Source organism: Bombyx mandarina, chromosome 19, assembly GCF_030267445.1.
Source record: "Bombyx mandarina strain Sakado chromosome 19, ASM3026744v2".
Taxonomy (NCBI): Eukaryota; Metazoa; Arthropoda; class Insecta; order Lepidoptera; family Bombycidae; genus Bombyx; species Bombyx mandarina.
Genome location: NC_143225.1, coordinates 13,441,834 through 13,462,464, shown reverse-complemented (window position 1 = coordinate 13,462,464; position 20,631 = coordinate 13,441,834). Strand labels below are relative to the sequence as shown.

The following is a 20,631-nucleotide window of genomic DNA, read 5'->3' as shown; positions in this document are numbered from 1 at the left end:
ACCACCATCCTGCCTATTTTTGCCGTGAAGCAGTTATGCGTTTCGGTTTGAAAGGCAGCCGTTGTAACTATACTTGAGATCTTAGAACTTATATCTCAAGGTGGGTGGTGCATTTACGTTGTAGATGTCTATTGGCTTCAGTAACCACTTAACACCAGGTGGGCTGTGAGATCAGCCACCCATCAAAGCAATAAAAAAAAAAAAAATGAATATAATTTGGTTATGTTTTGGTGGTCTATTAATTCGTAGTACCGTAACATTTAAATAAATAAATTTATGATAACACTTATTCAGAAATTATTTGCAAATTGAACAGAATTAAATCATTAAAACTCACTAAGAAAACTAACATCAATGAAAATAAAAGCATAATTCAAACACTGAACAACACTAATGAATATAAATAGAGAAGAAAAAAGCAAACATAAAAATACAAGTTTTATTAGCACCACGTAAAGAAAACCGCAGAGCCGCAGCGAACCTATTACTTAATATTAAAACAACGCCACCTTTTTATTTTATAAGCCTCGTAAAGTAAGGATAAGTCTGAAAGCGGCTTGGCTTAGAGTTGTTTGATCTGATGTCGACATCAAGTGCTTGCAAGAAAATATTGTTCCAGAGCTAACATTTGCTGGCGGCACAACCTTGCGTGGTGTCTTATCTACGTGCAAATAGTTGTTGTAGATGCAATGTCGGTGTGAATAAGTGGATTAAACGATAATTGACGTACAGTAGTCTTTTGTAAATATTAGTTTGATTGACTTATTTTTGATTTCGTTTGCACAGAGTGCCTATGTTGGTAACGCCTATGTTGGTAATGTTTTTGTGATATAAAACAGCGTTCTAAAAAATTGCATAGATAGGTCGACCAGCTCACAGTCCATCTGGTGCTAAGTCGATAGCGGAGCCCATAGACATCGCCCCGCCCTTCAAACCGAAACGCATTACTGCTTCACGGCTGAAATATGCAGGGTAATGCTACTTACCCGTGTGGACTCACAAGAGGTCCTACCACCAGTACACGTTTGAACTGGTACTGTGATATTATTATTGGCATGTTAATGTAGAGCAAAATTTACTTTATTTTGGTCTATAGAACATAAAAAAAACACCACAGCAAATTTGGCTATTATGTATAATTGTTTACTTAATGTAAAAGATGCTTCCTTATTATCTGATAAAATTAACTCCAATAAACTCTTAAGCTAATAAATTTGGCTGAATACACTCGAAACTTCTGGCTTCATGTCTAGACAGTTTTTTTGCTCTCACTGTCCATTCACATCCGTGAATAAAGCAACCCAGAGAAATTTCACGATTCTAAAAAGAAAAAAAAAACCACTAAGAATTCTTGAGAGAGGTTGATATTGTTTTCATTTTACAAGCAGCAGAATGATTTTAAAATTCCCGTTAATAAACTTGAGAGTATTTCCCGAGATCCACTTCTGTCCGTGGCCTGCCCGGAAGGAGCGAGCTAATTAATTACCTATTAATAAAGTTACGTAGCTATTTTCTTCTGGAGAACACTATTTTTAGTGAGAGAACTCTTTATTAGGGTTTTTATGTCGATGTTTCTAGGTAGACGACGATACTCGTTCTTATCGTGGTCATAATTAGGGGGTATATTCCAGAAATGTTCTCGATTTTTGGCTATACAATTAAACTAGTCTGCGCTTTTTATAGTATGATTTCTTTTTTAAATGATTCTAGTTTTTTACCAAGTCAAGAATTAAGTTTTATTTATTGATTATTCACGGGCTCTCGACCCAAATGGGATTAGGGTTAGGAGTTACCAGAGCCCGTAACCTGTGAATGCCATTACCCATTTTGAAACATGAGCTCTTGATTGTCACTCTTTATCTCTCACTCTTCAAACCAGTGTGCATTACTGCTTCGCAGCAGAACTAGGCGGGATGGTGCTACCAGTAAACGTAATATTGTGCACCTCAGTAAAACCTACAAATAAATTAGTACGAGCCCAGTTTTAAATCAACGACCGGGATTGCGAATGCATAGCAGAAACAAAAGAGAGCAAATATTACCGCAATACTAAGGCACGATAAGCTCTTTAATGCCTTTTTTCAAGATGAGGGCCCAGTCGTTTCGCGCAAATTTTAAAAATGAAAGAACACGTCATTTTGACCGAAAACGCGGGTAGATAACGGGCGTTTTTGTTGTATTTGAGCATGAAGGCTGCTGAAATCTTTGGTAAAGCTAGATTTAAATGGATGGATTGGCTACCATTGAAGATTTGCTACTCGTAAAGTAAAGTTTGCCCCTCGACGTTAAAAAGGTTTTACAAAAATCGACGGCGCCTCCTAAGTTAATATATACAAACTTGTAACGTTTCATCTTTTATAATTCCTCTACATTTTAAGATAAAATTGCATCTCTAAGTAAATATATTTTTGGCACAATCATAGAACATGATTTATCTTTATAGCCTTCTATGCTTCTATAGATATGTAGAATTCCTCGAATCCCGTATTCCCAGTTCATCATCACGTTACCTGTCTTCATCAATTACAATTTTTATCAGTCAAGTTCCTGTCGTTGTCTAACATCCAAGTCGAGTTTGATTGATGCGTTTTAAACACAGATCCGTTCGTCCTTACGCTTCGTTTGACTGGAATAATGTCAGAACGAATTTGGTGCGGGATTATTTGTTTGGTTTTATTAGGTACCATTAGCATGAATTCGGTAAAATTGTTGTTAAAAGACTTACCGAAGCTCACCTTGAAAAACGACCACAAAAACAAGTATTTCTTTGATGTAAAAAAAAGCATGATTATCTTTAGGCCAAAGATAAGCATATTCGTATTCTCAAAATTCCTTTTAAATGAAAAATATAATGATTTCCATATATCACAAATGAATGCGAAATCTCAAAATTATTGGCCTTAATCGATGCAAATTAGTTGAAGACAAAAAATATGGTCAGGTCAATACAACAAAACACTGATTAAAAATCGTCTTATAGATTGCAGGCGCTATAAAGCCCTGTTTTAATTTGATAACGTAAAAACCAAAAGTCATACTTATTCAAAAAGAAGAGAAGAAGCGAACGATGCCAGACACCGTCTTAATGAAACGCTAAGTTATGTAAAATGAACCGGAAAACTGCTGACTGAGTATTTTACGTACTGGTAAAAAGAAAAACTAAAGAATTTACTTCGAAGAATCAGTTCAGATATAGCATTAAGAAGAATCAATTTAGTTTACCTATTAGCCTCACGAGCGAGCAATTCAAAGACAAATGTCAATAACATCTATTGAGTATGTGGAATACATTACTTTTAGCGATATGTAGTCAACGTTAAACCTCCGAATTCTGGATGTGAAATAACGTAAAATTGTATCCAAGGATTTATTATACATGCCTTTTCAGGATTTTATTCTTTCTGTTTTGTTGTTTGTAACGTTGCTAACGGAATACGTACTAACTCATTTAGTCTCTGTAAATATATGGGCCGTCGATAAATCTCATTCGTGAGCGGGATCCGAAATGTCTTCGCAAGTGAAGTGTCATAAACGGATAGTGATGAATATCTTCAGAATCTGGTTTGATAAGATTTTGGGTTTATACGTCTGTTATTTGCAAATTATTTTGATTAGCTTGAATAGGCCCGAAGAATAATGTATTAGTATCGAGCGACAATCCCGGGATTCAAATTCCTCTAGAAGGTACCAACTTCAAGAAAATCCGTATCGACTTCCCCAACGCAAGAATAGTATTGTGTGCTAAAAATAAAATTACTAAATTTAATTGAACAAATACTAGTTTAAGGACGTTTTTTTTCAGTCAGCATCTGCTGTTATTATCTTGCCTATTGAGCCTGTGACTTATTGACATGTTCCCTTTTTATGGTCGCAAACCGTTATACGATATAATTAAGCCTAATTTCATTGTCAAAATAGGTAACGAGATCCTCGTTGCGTTGTTAAGCTTTGGTAACTTAAAGTCAAATTGGTCTGTGAGATGGTCCATTAGTATAGAACAAAACTTGTAATAAAAAATATTAGCAAAGAGATTCTAATTCGGATATAGGATATAGCATTTGTGTTTTTAACCTCATTTCTCAAGGCCAGTGTTTTATGAGCGAGATATCAAAATTTGGCAACGCTATATAAAAGCTATTGTGTTTCGGCACCTTGACGGATTATGTCAAAATCTTTAACTCGTTAGTGTTTGAATTATCAACTAGATGTAAGAATATTAAATCAAATAAAAGCTATTAAACTGTTTTGTTTTTTGTTTCAGGTAAATGCGATGAATTATTCTCTCCTTGGCGAGCAACATTGCTAGTTAGTACCCACAATACATTACCTAGATCCTTTTATGACTCCACGTGAAGCTTTTAAGTAAACTATAATAATAAATTAACGAGAACTTTGTTCGCTGTAGAATGCAACGATAAAATACACGTCATTTATGAGTTCATACTATGAGGTTATATTTTCCTAACTTTGCAAATGGAGGAGCATGTGTTTAGCAGTCCCTGCAAAACCTGGTACGTACTAGGTGATCAAATCAATATCAAGTTGCTGCTCACACGGTGGTGAGTGGTTAGTGTAGCCCTTGGACATAGCAACGCCAATGTCGCCGAGTCTAAATAATTGTATTGTTTAAAAGTTGTTCCACTTTCCTCTCACGGGCTTGGAGCTCGACTATCATCATGACCATCATATCATATGAACGAGTGAGACATGGAGTAAAAAGTTTTATATTCTTTGTATTACGGCTTCACAAAATGATACCATGATACCATAACAATTAAAGTATTTGCTGTTGACTTACCAATTGAGTATCGTTTTCTTTTGTTACTTTCACACACACACTTCTGCGAGTAATAATAATTGTTCAATGAATAAAAATCGAATTAAAATAAGAATTATGTAATCATGTGCTCGGTAAAACTATCGAGAGCTTAAAACGTTGGCGATTACTTGTCCTGTCATGTTAGCCAACACATGTCATATTGTCGTAAGATAATGGAATAAGCTAGCTATCTGAAGATATTTTTCAGTGTTGAATGTCAAGCCATTAAAAACAGATTAACACCGTAAAAACACCAAGATCCCTTAGTGGTATACAATTAGACATGGGCAAGCATTGGGCTGTTGCCAGTGCGTGAGATGACCAGTAAATAATATCGTTTTAAGAATTGATAACAAAGTGATAAGATGTGAACTATAATAATTGACACAGGTGTTTGACGTTCATGACACAGAACAGATATTCATTTATTTCAACACTAAATCCATTATTAATTTACTTAGTAATGTGAGTCATATCTATGATGTAAAGCTTAATAATGAAGGGAACATTTGTAGCTAATCTTAAATCTAATCTTGCAAAAAATTCTAGCAAGCAAGTGATCCAAATTTCAACTGCAAGTAGCGTTTCAAATACTTTTTCTATTTTCCCTGCACAATGCCTGAGCTTTCGGGGAAGGAAAGTAATTAAAAACTTACTTTTATAGTTTGAACTTGCTTTAAGCTCGAGGGTGGTAGATTAATATGAAGATCGCGTGTTCAAATGTTAAAATTTTATTTTAACTATTTCGCTTTTTTTATTATTTATTGTACGACTGCTTTTAAAAATGCATGTTCATGTCCCAAATGTAATGGTGTATTTGCACGACAAACATTATTTGTTGTTTGATATTGTAACATTATGTCGTTTATACTGACAAATCTATGTAATCCAAGTTATATTCCTAATGTTCTTGGAGTTTCAAGACAATGATACTAGTCTAAATTCACGCAGGTACCCTCCAAGTGAGAATTAATTAGTCAATGTTAAAGATTACCTATTACTGCTGCGAAGCATTAAGTAACTCAGATGGCGGCCTCAAAGTGCATTTAAAAGAACTCTCATCCAAATCAAGTAAACGCTCACAAAAATAGCTTGCTACAAATACGTAGCATACATACAAATAATACGTGTGTTACATAGATTATCCTCATTAAACTAGGCTAGCACAACACAGCTATTTATACCAATAAACACTAAGAGGTACAAATTGCTTGTTTTTTTTATTCTTCCTAGAAACAATCGCGCCTAATTAAAACATCCAATTTTAGAAGCGACCATTAATTCTGATGTCGTCCTTAACTAGACCTAATCTAGATTTAATTTTGTACGCCGAGTTTCCTGTCCCGCAACTGTTTTAATATTGTCATCTCTAAGTAGTCACTTCCTCATTATGACATTTGTTTATCAGAGTCCGTCACTTAAGTCACCTCCTTATTTTAATGGGTCAGTTTTAATCTATACAGTTTTATCTTTGCTGATTAGGCAAAATTATTATTGTTTAAAATAATTAATTGTCTTAAATATAATATATAAATAGTTTTTAATAACAAAGGGGCATTTCCATTTCCTATTCTCAATCATTTCATTGGTATTCACAATTAAGAACTTTTGAATTATTTTAAGAGCTTCGGTAATATTTTCGGTTGGTTATTACCAGAGTGAGCTTATAAGCGAATGGTTTATTTACATTCGCAGTAAAATGGCGGCACGATTAAAATCTTTATAACACGGGTGTACCACTGAATTCGCTATCAAATCTTTAACTTGTTTATGTAATTTGCAATTCGTTATTAGAATCGTTTCGGGTTTACGAAGGCCGTTTCAGAGGTACTTCTGAATTTTAATTACCGTAAAGTCTTATTTTAACAATGCTTCTCATTAATCGTGTCTGTTTATGCAAATTTGTACCTCTGGATTTATCAAATATTTTTGTAAGTGTCTTGTTATTTTGTTTTTTCGATTGTTTTTAAACAGCTTCACGCCTGGAAGTTCTTTTTATGTTAAGCGATAGTCCATTCTGGATAGTACCGTCTGGCTGACGTACCCAATTTTCTAATATTTTATAAGTAATGCACGTTATCTATCTATATATTAATACGTGAAGGAAAAACTTTGTATCCCTTTTTACGAAAATTGCGCCGACGGAGGAGTATGAAATATACCACACTTATAGAGAATATAGAGAGGGAGTGCAGAATGTTAATATTTTTTTAAATTATGCCTAAAAATACATTAAATCAATAAATAAAAAAATTACACACACTACCATGTATTTGACGCACGCACGCATGCATACTATTTATTTATTGTCAAACTTTTGTTCTTGACGTTTGTGGTCAAATTGAGAATAGATTAAATATTGTTTGTCTTTATTAATATTTACCTAAAGTGTAGTCTTGGCGAAATCTGTGATTATAGAAGTATAATAATTATTTGACAATAGAATCATAATAGTGTACAAACTTATAATTTCAATTAATTACAATCGAATTTCGACTACCGTGGGACCACTAGTAACTATAAAACCAAATTGACAACATACATACTCGAAGTGTGAAAAGAATAATCCTTTGAGACTCAATGAGATAGTCTTTTTCTAGATTAAAATACATCTGTAGAGTATTCGTCATCATTACTTTCCTCGTTTGTCGAAGTAAGACAGTAAAGTTTCAATTAAGTTTATCTAAGTATTTAGATGATATTCCAAAACAAATTGTTCTCGTTCCGAATTGTAATGAAAAGCGAAACTAACCCTCGTGCCGATATAAATTATTACAAGATCCCGAAAACACGACAAACTTAAACAATTCCGCATCTTTTGTTTAATACAGAATCCATTGTTGTACCCATTGAATTTCTATCAGGCTTGACAAATTGAAACAAACTGGAAAGTCGAGTTCCGAAGTTCGTTCCCTTCGAAGCTGGGGATCCATTAATTTACTGTGAGAAGTTGAATTAAATCATCCAAACCTTTAGCTGTTCGAGAATTTTTGGGACGTTCCTCGTATATTTCTAAATTGTTAAGTTATTAATTGGTAAAACGTAAAATTACGAATTTAGAAGTTGTATTTTCCTCTCCTGTTTATTTTATACTAGCTGACCCGGCAGACTTCGTAGTACCTCAATCGATAAATAAAAGACCTAAACTTTTGTGTAAAATAAACTTAAAACAAACAAAAGGAATCCGTCCGACGGGGGACACATCAAAGAAAAAACAAAATTGTTATTTTTATTTAATTCCGAACATTTTCATTCATTTATCTACCTTTTAAACCTTCTCTGGACTACCACAAATAATTCAAGACCAAAATTAGCCAAATCGGTCCAGCCGTTCTCGAATTTTAGCGAGACTAACGAACAGCAATTCATTTTTATGTATATAGATGTAATTATTGCAGGCTCTAAAAATATGTTCTCGAATGTTCTGTTTTGATCCTATACCTCATCGTCAATAGAACTTCAATCTTAGGTCTAGTGGTAAACCTTGGCTTTGTGGGGTGTGGGTGTATATGGGAACAGTTAACGCATAATGTCAGACGCCCGTAGACACTAGTAAACAGATTACATTACCATACAAATCACATTTGTCTGGTAACGTTTATGATTACGATATTAAAATGAGAACAAAACGAATACAATTCAAACCCTTTAGATCACATTTTTTTCCAAGCGAAATTATGAAGTATAATGAAGCAGAGGGAAGTTAGTTAGCATTAAGTATTCGTATTTCCAGAGCTGTCTCTTTCGAGGCAGTTAAAATTTCACTTGGCTAAGCAAAATTTTCTGCCCGCTGCAAAAATCTTTCCCTTTTAGGGCGAGGGGAATTCTTGCATAAAATTTACATCGGGCGGTCCATACAAATTACCATTTCAGTTCTTACTCTGATTAAATGTTGTAGAAAAAATATTGCGTTCTAAATGGAAGAGAAAATTCTTGGTTTTCCAGTCATTAAAAATGATGTTTTTTTTTGTTTTTTTGTTGCCTCTTCATCAAATGTCCGCTTAGTTGACATTTTAGTTTATAGCTTTTGGTTTTAAAAAAATCCACGTCACGTCGTAAGATTACTATCGAGTTATTCGCAGACCACTTCCAACAAGTCACTTTAGGAATCAATCAATTTTATGTTCAGCAGAAGTCCTATTGTACGACCATAACATTAATTTCAGAACACTTTTTTTAAATCATAAATAAACGTTATTGAAAGCAAAAACTTCCTTATAAACAGATTCGTTCCTCGTGTTCAAAATCAACAAAAACTTGGCAAGGTCTCCAAGATGGGGCATTCCAAAAAAGGTGTACGTTACAACTTCTTCAACGCTTTAGGGTGAGAAAACATCGGAGTCTAACTGAAGATATTTGGCAGGCCTCTACGGGCTAATGATCCACTTGATTGCGGTTAACTGTCGCTATAAAAATGTCTAGATGCTGCCAACTAAGGGAAAGGCGGTTGCTTTTACAAACTGTCTATTTTCTGGCTCGCTCCCGATATCACGGGACGATTGTCTATTGAGATCTTTCGCTATCTCCTCAACGATACTCCCGTTACAAAGAATTCTGTCTCTGTTTCTTTCACCTTTGTAACTAATGGTTCTGAAGATTTATTTTTCGATATTCTTAAGTACACAGTATTTTATTACCGCACTTTTGAATTAGAACTACAGTATAAATGTGCTAAGCATTTGATTTGATTTTTTATTTGATTTTGGGTGGACGTACTCACAGCCCACCTGATGTTAAGTGGTTACTGGAGCCCATAGACATTTACAACGTAAATGCGCCACGCATCTTGAGATACAAGTTCTAAGGTCTCAGTACAGCTACAACGGCTGCCCCGCCCTTCAAACCGAAACGCATTACTGCTTCACGGCAGAAATAAACAGGGTGGTGATACCTACCCGTGCGGACTCACAAGAGCTCCTACCACCAGTAATTACGCAAATTATAATTTTGCGGGTTTGATTTTTATTACACGATATTATTCCTTCACCGTGGAAGTCAACCGTTTGTTAAGTACGTATTTCATTGGAAAAATTGGTACCCGCCTGCGGGATTCGAACACCGGTGCATCGCAAGATATATCTTGCCTAAAGGCCACGACCACTTCTAAACAAATTAGTCTAGTTATAAATATTTCGATATCGATTATTCCGCAATCTATGTACCACTTAACGCTGAAGAAAGTAATTTAAATCACAATCGAAGAAGATTATCCTATTAGAGGCCTTGATTTGAAGTGTTACAAAAACAGGAAATAATAGGTACAACATGATAAATAAAGCATTGAATTCGATTTCCTTAAACAAAGTGCTTACTCATGGAAATGTACTAGGAACTATCAATAATTTTTCCATTAAAGAAACGTAAACGGGTGGCATAGGAATTATAGATTTCGTACGCCATTCATACAACACAGCGGGGGCTACTTGAAATCAATTTTGAATTCATAATTTAATTTCGACTCAGAATCTGGAAATGTTTAATTCGGTCTCTCGACACAGGGGACACGGTGAAGCGGCGTTCGTCCAACTTTGGCGTTCAACTTTTGAATGCGACTTTGAACAAATATGCGAATGTGGGCCCTCGTCTAACGTTTTCGATTCCCTAGTGCCCTACCAATATGAGTTTTTGACGTGGCACTCGAAGTTACATGCATATTTCATTTCTGGTGGCGGCGCGCTGCGGGTTTGCTGGTTTCAAAAATGAATTGTTGGAATTCGAAATTGTTTTTCAGGTATCGATTATTTGGTCGGCAGTTTTGTATTGATGATTTGTTTACGCGTAGTGTTGTTTTTGTGCATCTTTGATATAAACGGGGGGATAATAATAGTAAATTAAAGGGATGACATAAATTGATTGTAATGGTTCCGATAATGGTGGGGTACCAATTTTAAACCCTACCCTTTTCAACGACAGAAACCTAGGTTGACTTTTATTTAGTCGTCGTGGCCTAAATGATAAGACGTTCGGTGCATTCGTATCGAGCGATGCAACGGTGTTCGAATCCTATAGACGGGTACCAATTTTTCTAATGAAATACGTAGTTAACAAATGTTCACAGTTGACTTCCACGGTGAAGGAATAACATTGTGCTATAAAAATCAAACCCGAAAAATTATAATTTGCTTAATTACTGGTGGTAGGACCTCTTGTGAGTCCGCACGGGTAGGTACCACCACCCTGCCTATTTCTGCCGTGAAGCAGTAATGCGCTTCGGTTTGCATTGGTGGGTGGCGCATTTACGTTGTAGATGTCTATGGGCTCCAGTAACCAGTTAACACAAGGTGGGCTGTGAGCTCCTATATCAAAATGAATATGCTTACGCTGTTGATTAATGTGGACTAAAATAAAAAGCACCGAATTATGGTCAAGTTAGTCTTCATCCACATAATCCATACAATCGCAGTACCGAGTAATATTACACTTTTCCGTTCACATTATAAACGTTTCAATATTCGGGGCCTTCATTAATCACTGTAATTGACAGCGAGGGGGAGGACTTGTCCGTCGTCCGCCTCCCCAACTTCTGTATCGAGTTATAATGTTTTTGTTTTACTATCGAAATCGTAATGATAAAAATTTCACGCGCCGTAATTTGAGTTTTGTGGGATCCGTTTGATTGATTCCGCAATGGAATTATTAAAGTTATGAGAACAAAATTTTCTAGAATCGTTCATTTGGGCTGTTTATCTCTCTTCTTTAGTATATATGAATGGCCACCAAGTTTATTTCGTGGCAGATATAGACAGGATCTTAATACCCTACCGTATGGACCATTAGAACTAGCTTTGCCTAGTACCGCACGAAATAACCTCTTCGTCTAGAAGTTGTACGTGAAAGCGCATTAAGTACGCATTTACTTCAAGAATGCTATCTGTCACTAATCTTTATCCTGGTATAATCGCTTCTATTGAGCACATTCATCTTATAAATTGCTCAAAATTCTATGGTCAAGTTTATTTCACGATCGTCCAAACTAATTCCAACGCACATCTCAAATTACGTTTTCAAACTAGCAGTTTGATACCCGGTCTCCGTTACCATCGAAGTCAATTATCATTCGTTACGTAACAAGTTAATTCCACCCAAGTGCCGAAGTGAGTTCAGTGCGCGACAAACATCCTCCGCCCATCAATAATTCTCGGTAATAAACAAAAAGGAATCGCAGTAAGCAAAACTTGTGTTAACAAAACAAGAACTTATTTATATAATGATCAAAAGTTTTTTTTTTTCTCTCGGCTCGATCGGTTATGCTTATCCCCTGTCGAAAAGAATATACGTAAAGCAATTTAGGGAAGAAAAGGGAAATATTTCTTGCTCGGAATAGCATTGCTTAATGTAGCATAACGTTATTAATTTGATTGTTGATTGTATCTTTGATTACTAAATAATGCTCTGGGTCTATATAGCAATTCCGGTTGGGCCTTCCGAATTTGTTTTTAGTTTTCGAGGAGTTGTCTATAGCCCCAGATTGATATTGTTTCTTTACGCAATGAAACAATCCGATATTCTGGTTGATGATTTTTGATGGTGATGAAATTTCAGCTCCTTAATTTTTCATTGCTTAGACTGGTGATCGAGCTTAACGCCCACCTTATGTGAAGTGCTCACCTGAGCCCATAGACATTAACAAAGTAAGCCGTTACTCACTTTGAGACGTCAGTTTTAGAGTCTCAATTCTATTGTAAAACGGTTGGCTAATCCTTCATAACAGAAATATTACTGTGTCGTGGTAGAAATAGACAGGGAAGCGGTACCTATCCGTGCGGGCTCACAATCCATCGCACATCCAAACGCAAATCCACAGTGCGTTTCCAGATATATTTTTTGCCACGTACCATCCGGCTTTGGAATTAGTGCCCCTCCACGGTGTTTCCCGAGCGCTGACATGTCCTTCTTCAAACGAGGCTTGTGGAGAATACTTAACGGTAGACAGCGATTTGGCTCTGCCCCTGGCATTACTAACGTCCATGGGCGACGGTAACCACTCAACATTAGGTGAGTCGTATCCTCGTCTGCCTAAAAGGGGAATAATAAAATTATGTTTTTTTTTTGCGGTCTTGATATTACACGTTGTTATTTCTTCATCGTGGTAGTAATGCGTGAAATTGTGTTAAGAAAGTAGGTCATTAGAAAAATAGGTACCTGCTTGCGAGATTCGAATACAGCCATAGTTGTATACCTCAATGGGAATGCACCGCGCATCTTATCGGTTTCCAATCGGTTTCAATGTGTAATATAATATCTAATAGATATTATATTACACTACATAGTATGTATTATAAACAGCGATTACCACGGGGCTAATAAAAAAACACAATCTAATTGAACAATAATAAAAGTGGCAACCTATGAATATAATTCTTTCTGCCTTTCGAATAGGGTCTCTAAACAGACAACGCATGTTGCGAACTTTGCTCATTTACCCCACGTCTATGAATACGAGACTTTTATAAGGCTGCAAATGTTCTTTGGTAAAGTCCAGTCGGGTACAGCTGGTATCAGGCATCCCTCTTATTTATGAGGTTACAGGTTCGAAACTGGTAATATACCTTTGTTTATGTTAGATTTGTTGGATACCGTATTCAACTTCTAATAACAAAAGCCCACTAAAAGCTTCTAGTTAATTATTCAACTCTGGCAAAGTACTTCATAAGAAAACGACAATTTCAATTACGAAAAGTCAATGCCTTCATAAAGTAAAGCTTCGCCATTTTCTAATCTTTCATCCGAAAGCTCTCATTCATCATTAATGAATTCATTAATCAGCGTAGACGGGCCGAACTTTCGGAGCTTTAATCGCGGGGACTCTACGTGTCTTTTACGGTTTAAGTTCTGTAAATTAACATTTTAAATTGGAACCTTTTAGATATTTAGTGATTAAAATCTGTTTTGTCCGAGGAAATAGACAACGTGCTTGACTGATTAAGTTTAATCAATGCTGCTAATGGACATCATAAATATACAAACAGGCAAATTGTTCCTTTAGCGATGGTAAGGGGGGTACATGTGATTCTAAAATCTTAACTTATGAAAATATATAAATCGGTTGCTTAGAGTAAGTACATGATCTCATTGAGTCGAGCATTTGTGCCAGTGGACAGAAGCTTGCGGAAGGTTTCAAGCGTATTACTACGAAAACAAAGGCTATAACTACAGTTTTATGTATTTTTACTAGTTAGACACACTCTGATTGGCACTCACTGAAATCATCTACAGAATTAATTGTATGTCTAACATTCACCCCGAACATCATTAGATGTTCAAATGCAATTGAAAAAGTGTTGCCTAATAAAATTAACGTTTTACTAAATGCTATAATTAACCGGCTTGAAGTAAACCAAGAACCGGTTGTTACTGTCAACTAATGACTGATTTCTGAATCGGTAGAGGAGCATTAAAATTTGTCACCCCTGACTGTAGAGACGCGGCTTCGATTCCGCATGGGACAAACTTACTTGTGTTGAACGCGTCTATTTACTCTTCGTCTGGGCATTTAATATTTGTAAATAAGTACGTCTCTGGTTCCTATAAAGGAATTGAAGTTGAGCGTCGGAGATGATCGTTTGTGCCCGTTATTTATTCATTCAGAAACTCACCATGAAGTTTGTTTTCGGGTGCTCACGGCTGGCCTCAAGAATTGATTGAAACGGTTAAGTCTATTAAGTAAAGGCTGATTTTTTTAAAACAAAATACGGTTCGTCTACATCGAACATCCCTAGATTAATGAAGAGAATAAGTTGTCAGCTAAATCACTTTGTAGTCTTTACCGATGAATGATAGAGAGCTATACCACAATAAAGGTATTGGCCGAAAATAGCTAATTGAGTGTTGCCTTAAGTATAACATCTCGACTGAGCACCGGTTACAGTAAGCTTTTTTTATGCTTCTAGCTTAGTAGCGTTGGCTAAAAACCAGGATTAGACCCTATTGCAGTTAAGGCGTCTTGTGAGCCCGCATGAGTAGGTAGACTACTCTGCCTATTTTTGCAGTGAAGCAGTTAGGTTTCGGTTTGAAGGGTGAGGCATTCTGTATTGTAAAACTCACACTTAGAACTCTTGTCTCAAGGTGGGAGGTGGCATTTATGTTGTTGATGTCTATAGACTCCGGTAATCATATAATACCAGATGGGCTATGAGCTTATCTACCCATTTAAACAATTAAAAAAATCAAACCCATGGATCACTTACTCTTAATTAGTTCAAGGCGATCAAAGGTAACAACAAAACCAAAAATAATAATTTAAATAAAATTCCGACGTATTAGAATTTCATCTAACCACGAAGGAATTTTAAAACCAGTATCGGCTTGTTTACAGTAAAGTTTTCCAGAATAATTTGCAAGCGATTTTTATTAACTTTCAAGCCTCGATAAAAGTTGCGAGGCTCGAAGCTTTTTTCTGTGTTCAACTTTTATTTTGTTGATCTTTTTTACGATACAGAAACGAGGTTTTTCGCTTATTGAATTTATTATTGCGTTTCGATTCTGATGGCATCTGTTATTTGGTGTGCGGCATCTTGTTCTTGAATTCGTCTTATTTTTTTGATGATAAGTTATCCACTTAACGAATTAAATGCTAAATCTTGGTCTATAAAATCACGACTTCATCGATTGGTAATAATGAGTGCAAAGTAATTTCTAAACTTAGCTTTTAGTGAACATGTAAGCTCGTACCTACCGTGAGCATTTGTGAACACAGTTAAGGCTACTATTAACTGTGGTTAACTGATATAACGTGAAATGGGTCACTAGGCTGCGACAAAGATCTCATCTAATGCAAATTTTAACATGCTAACCCAACCTGTTTATAATATTATCTAAGTAACGGAATATTCCCGATTATCTTAAAAATTGCACACTTGGGTATCAACGACTGATACTACAAACATTTATCTTTATTTTGACTCAATGTCCTGACCTGTATAAAATGCATATGTTTAATTATAATGGTTTTTTGCTTTGCTATTAAATATCTTCAATTTTAATTATTTCGTCATCTTGTCTTTCTTTTTGGCATGAAGACAAATTTTAACTTTTTCGATGGGTGATTTTTACCTCTTTCTTTCTCATTTATGGCTCACATCTGTATGGTCTTCGGTCATCAGTCATCATGTTTAGATGTATTTTTTCCTTTCCAATAATTTCCATTTCACGGCCTACAATCATCAAGAAGGGTTGACGACGGCAAGGAGACCAGTAATTTAACTACTACATGATACAAGTCGAGCTATTTAGTACAAATGACAAGGTTAAAATGGTACACGCAATTTCTGTGGGGCAATTTGATTGATTTTGTTGTCTGTTTCCCAAGTAAAATAAATTCATTATCCTCCCTGCTATAATACCTTTAACTCCACTTTATCAGTATTAAGAGTCACAAAATAACATAAATTAAGCAACATGCAGCGTTTATTTGAACGTTGTATTTCGTAAAATCTTGCGAAATCTTTCATTTGTATATACCGAGCGTCGTTTTCTTAGCGCCTACGCAGACCCTGACACAAGGCTGTATGACTTAACGTTCCAAACTATAATCACCTTTAGAATAACACATTTACAGACTACATTCGTGTGTACGGATATTTTTTAGGCTCAGAACCCAAAACGACATGGAATTTTGAACTCTATTTTGAAAACGTTAAAGAATATATTTCAAATACTATTTTGTGAGGATTCCGTATTATTTATTATCAATTTACGTTTATTTTTTACGTTTTATGGTTTACTTTATTGTTTGCTTACGATAATTGGATGCTAAAATCATCTCGATTAAGATTGTATCTTCAAGATTTTATTTCACTTATGGGTATATATCTATCCATATATGTGGTATCCATATTTGGTAAAATACAGCTATATTTCAGAATTAACTGTTTGATAAGACATATGTACTTACATGGCATCAAAAGGTCTCAATATATGTATGACCAATAACCAAACGACATATTTTACATGGGACTCCTCGCTGTTTCTTAATGTTGTTGAATGGACTATTGGCTTATCAAGCCACGCAGAGCCAATAATGACTTAGAAGTACTTAGTGGTTGTATTGTATAAATCACTTGGTCACTTGGAGAAAATAAGGCTTGAAATGGTTAACTGGTCCCGATCCTCAGATCTTTAATTCCTTTATAATATCACCATAGCCCTAGAAATGTTAATCTAATTATATCAGAGGGAATGATCGAATATTATTTTGAAAGGGATACAAAAAGATTAAGAAAAAACTAAATCAGAAATAAACAGTGTCGCATTACAATTGCCAAGAGAAATAGTAAACACCGCAGAACGCGTAGGTTCACCACAAGCTAATGGTATGCGCATTATTATAGCAAATTCGAAATTAACAAGCATATTAGCTGTGGTTTTATGCGACAACGTAGCTCCAAGGTTTATTTATGCACGAATTGATTTGCAATACTCAATCGCCCTTCTAGTTTGTATCTTGTATCCTAATTTATTCACTACGATTGCTGGAGACTTCGAGAAATTTCGTATTATTTGCGGAAAACCGGTTTTTTAACCTCCACGAAGAGTGCATCCAAATCTTAATGTTTGTTTGGTAGCGCTTCGCTGTTTTAATAATAGAAAATGTGCCACTTTCAGTTTCTTGGAGTTCTGGCGTCTATCTATACATGTAGACGGGTAGTAATTTAATCAACTTTCTGCATAACGTTTTAGTTCGTTAGCCGAATTCCAGGACTAAAGTTTGCCTTTCTGCAGAACATTTCGTACGCCCGTTATTAGGATCAAATTTACTATCAATTACCTTCTGATTTATAGTTTCTTCATTTTCTTGATTTACACTAAACAAAGTAAAAGTTTCGTTGATTTCGATTTTAATTTCATTTCTTTTGAGTTCGTGCTAATCATTTATAGCATAGAAATTGCTACAGGACCATTCTACCTGTTTCTACTGCATGTACTTCAATTAGATGGTGCAAAAGCCTTATCCGTTCTAAACTTTTAATCTATGTCTGAGGGTTACCATACCCGTGTTGCCATAGTAAAAACTCAAAAACCCACAGATTGGTTTCGAACAAGTAATGTAGCTACACCACCTTGATGACCATGTTGGCTTAGTGCTAACCTATAACAACGGAATTTAAGTTGAATCCTAGTCGGATTCAATGCCTTTGTTAAAGACATTTGATATTTGGGGTATTCAAGTATGTGTTTCGTCATTACACAGGATTCAATTCTTGTTTGAGGCTGTTTGATGAGACACGTCTGATGATTTCATTTTTTAAATCAAGGATGTTGAATATGTTCCTAAATCCCTACGCCAGAATACCATGACATTACTGTTTAATCTTACCACCAGCATCCACCAATCATCTGTGACTCCGAAAGCATAAGGAATAAACATGATGAACGTGAAATTAATTCATTAACCTTAGAAGGTATCTGTTCACAAATCGCCATACCTTTTAACTTAGTTTAACTCAACTCTCAATTTACAGTTGACAAGTTAATTACTAAGCCACTATTAAGGCGGAAGATTTGTAAATAGGTAAATTTTATGTTCACTATATTACGAGGGGAATGTACATGGTGTTCTAAAGATATATTCAGAATAGCATAGAAAACTTTTTAATGCGAGCAATTGGGTTTTTTTAGTATTAATACTTAGTCTGGGTACAATGTTTCTCGTTAACTAAGTAAGGTAAAAATATGTAGAAATAATATTACTTCTGCTAACCTACAGCTTACTGAAACGTCGTGAACGGTAATAACTATTACCGGTGGTAGGACCGTCTTTACTGGTGGTAGAACGTCTTGTGAGTCCGCACGGGTAGGTACCACCATCCTGCCTATTTCTGGCGTGAAGCAGTAATGCGTTTCGATTTGAAGGGCGGGGCAGCCGTTGTACTGTTAAGAGTGAGACCTTACAACTCATGTCTCAAGATCAAGTTGTAGATGTCATGGGCTCCAATAACCACTTAACACCAGGACCGTGAATTTGTCCACCCATCTAGCACTAAAAAAAAAGGGTGCGTGTACTTATGTACGCACGTAAGAAGTTATATATTTTTTTTATGTTTTTTTTTTAAGTATTAAATAATTAATAATAAATATTTAACGTTAATCATTTAATCATATTTAGTATGAATTATATTAAATAATAATTTTGTCATTTATATTACTAAAAAAATGAATGCTAATAACACTTTTTTTTACGAGTGTTGCGCGAAAGTTCACCTGCGACTATATTCAGACTCGCCATGTTACGTCGGTCGTATTGTAATGAGTGACTTAGTGGGCAACTTCATTCTGTTAATTTTGTGTCACGGTGCGCGCGCATCGTAAAATTTCACTCTCATCAATTTTTCATAACGCCCCTAAAGAAGTATAACTTCAAAAAGATCCTCATCAAAAATATTTAAAACAGTTGTTTTGTAACACTCTGTATAGTGGCCGGTCGGAAACAGAGAAGGAGCACGCAAACTAATTCACGATTATAATCAGTTCAATGGATGGTTTTATTGTTACGAAATGAGTTTCAAAAAAAAAAAAAAAACATAAATACGTTACTATGAAGGTTGTGCGCTAAGGTAGGTGTTTCTGTGATGTTGTTTTAGCGATTCAACTGTTTTTAATTTTTGGTGTTAATTACACAACGATGTTCGATAATTTGACTGGTTTTATGCGCGGCTTCGGTTACTATATAGTAAACTAGCGGCCCGCTCCGGCTTCGCTCGGGTCTTTAACATTTTTTTTAGTAAGGATACCTAATTTTTGTTAAAAAAAAAATAGCCTATGTCACTTGGAGATAGTGTAGCTTCCAAACAGTGAAAGAATTTTTCAAATCGGTTCAGTAGTTTCGGAGCTTATTCAATACAAACAAACAAACAAATCTTTCCTCTTTATAATATTAGTATAGATATCTTAGTACTCGTTTACTGGATATTATCGGTTAGGATCGGTTAAGTAAAAAACTTTAAAAAACACACTAACTTACTTTCGGATTTATAATATCAGTTTGAATGATGAAGCTTACTGAAGCTTCCTTATTGTGTTGCGACTATGCCAAGATAACATTCTGAAGAAAAGTGAACTTGGAAAAACATAATGATAACATCGTGTAATACAATGTACAATGGAATGTCCTATAGATTGGTGCAGCAGAATAGTCTGGAACAGAGGAGATGGTGGGACATAGTAAGACGCGTCAAATCTATTCCCTATCAGCTATATAACGATTATGCACGCTGTGTCGAAAATCGATTAAGAAGAAGAATAACAAAATTAAACTCATTCTGTTTCATTAATTGACTTAATAATAACTGGTGGTTAGGTATTATGAGTCCAACGAAGAAGTTTTGCACTATCATTCCCATTGCTGTGACAAAGCACGCATCCATTTAATTGGTCAAAAAATTCCTACCAATTTATAACAGAGCAATAGTAGATAATAAAGTTGGAAGATCTAGGGCAAAAAAAGAGTACACCGGTCATCATATTATATTTACATATAGATGTATGTTTTTATTGAAAGGTATGTACCAATGTTGAAAGTATTAACAAAAATTATTATAATATTAGACAGCAATTTGACATATTATATTTAATGATTTTTTATAAGTTTTTCCGTTTGCATAAATTAGATCTATTTAAATTATGTCTCAAAATAAATAAGGAAGATATATATTATTTTGCTAATATGATGGCCGCCCGAGGTAAACGAATATTCAAAACTTATTTCATATCATTCTATAAATTTGACGTGAGTAACCACTGAACTCGCTTCGTTTATATCATTATCGACCATCATCTATCTATCTTAAATTTAAACGGCCGTCTGGTGTAGTGGT

At 35.2% G+C, this 20,631-nt stretch overlaps 1 protein-coding gene across 1 annotated transcript in view; it reads left to right on the top strand.

The window, feature by feature from the left end:
* Positions 1-20,631, top strand: part of LOC114243809 (uncharacterized) — a 127,922-nt gene that overhangs the window by 44,766 nt on the left and 62,525 nt on the right. The gene's annotated exons all lie outside the window — the stretch shown is intronic.